Here is a 2,006-nt window from a genome sequence, read left to right on the forward strand (position 1 = left end):
GTTGAATTTCGTGCTTTAGCAGCTGCAACTTTTGAAACAGTCTGGCTTCAATCCTTAATCACAAAATTTGGTTTATATCTTAAAAATCCTCCTCAGGTTTTCTGCGATAACATTGGTGCAACTCATTTCAGCCTAGATCCAGTGCAACACACTCGAATGAAACACATTGGCATTGATCTTCTTTTTGTTCGTGATCTTGTTCAGAAAGGTCGCATTACTGTTAGTCATGTTCACACTTTAGATCAGCTTGCAGACTTGCTTACAAAGCCTCTTCCACGTAACCGCTTTCAAGTCTTAAGATCCAAGATTGGAGTTACTGATGGTACCTCCATCTTGCGGGGGCATATAAGGAAAGCAATCACTCTCCCACAAATCACTCATTCAACAGCATCAGTTCCTCCACAAAATCCTCACTCACCGGAATCAAATCCTTATAATTAAATTGAATTATGTACAGCTTACAGTTAGTTATAGAATAGCAAAAGTTCAGGCTTAATAAGCTCCTCAATTCTATATTTATACATGTATAATGTAAATGAAAATGTGTGTGAAGTTATTCCATTAAACTATCTCCCTTTTATTCTTTAAAAGTTACAGGGTAAAAGAAATTCAATTACAATCTACTAGTTAAATTAGTAATTTAAATAATATAAAAAACACAATAAAAACAGAAATGCTGATAGAAAAATAACTATTTTTTTTTAAAAGTAAATTTGAGTATATCTATATTACCAAACAATTTAATATTATAAGGTGAAATCGTAAAAAATATATATATTTTTAAAAGACCCTATTAAATTGGGTGAAATTGAAAACCTCACGATCATGGGTATCAGATTAAGATAATCTCATAAAAAATAAAAAATAAAATTTAAATAATTAAATTGAAATAAATCAAAATATATATATATATATAAGTAAACCTTCATAACTTTTGAAATTGATGGTCTTGGTAAAGAACTCAAAGCTAACTCAATAGAAAGAAAACCGCAAAAGATAACAATACAAAACTCCAATAAAAAAGGATAAAAAAAACATTAGTTTAATAAAAAAGAAAAAAATCAAGCAAATTTGGATGAATTTTTTAAACCTGTTCTAATTTTTAAAATTTGGAACTCATAAAATTCTGGACACGAAATCAATCAAGAAACTTAATTCTAAACCAATTTAATATTGAATGATGAAATCATAAAAAAAAAAATAAAAAAAAAAAAGTATAAAATTTGATAGAAAAAAATCTGATGATGAAATTTGAAAAACAAATAAAAATAATCTCAAACAAAATAAATATCAATTAAAATAATGAGCATCAAATTTTAAAGATTAAAAAAAATCATAGAGTGTGAAATTGAAAAATATTTGTAATTTGATAGATTATATACATATTTAAAAACTAGTAAAGGGTGAAATTGAAAAACAATGTAGGGGCCTAACCCAATAAAAAACAAACTGCAAAAAAATAACAAAACAAAACCCCAAAGTATGGATAAAAAATATTAGCTAAAAAAAAAAACCAAATAAATCTAGACGAACCTCCTAAACTTGTTCTAATCTCTAAAACTCGCAACTCTTGAAATTCTAGACTCGAGCTCAATTGAAAAACTTAATTCTCAACTAACTTAATTTTAAAGGATGAAATTTATAAAAAATAATTGATAAAAAAAACTTGTAAAAGCAAAAAGAAAAAACAGCAACAAAAGAAAAATGAGAATAAAACTTGATAGAAAAAAAACCCAAAAGGTATGAAATTATAAAAAAATATTTAAAAATGATCATAAACAAAATAAATAGCAATTACAAGAATAAGGACTGAATTAAAGATTAAAAAAATTATAAGGGGTGAAATTGAAAAAAATAATTTGATAAATTATTTATATATTAAAAAATGGTAGGGGTTGAAATTGAAAAGCATTTGTAATTTGATAGACTAATTATAGATTAAAAATAATAGTTGTGAAATTTAAAAAACATTTATAATTTTATAGCTTATTCTAAAATATAAAAAA

The sequence above is a fragment of the Populus euphratica genome, unplaced genomic scaffold (assembly GCF_000495115.2).
Source record: "Populus euphratica unplaced genomic scaffold, PopEup_1.0 scaffold3686.1, whole genome shotgun sequence".
Lineage (NCBI taxonomy): Eukaryota > Viridiplantae > Streptophyta > Magnoliopsida > Malpighiales > Salicaceae > Populus > Populus euphratica.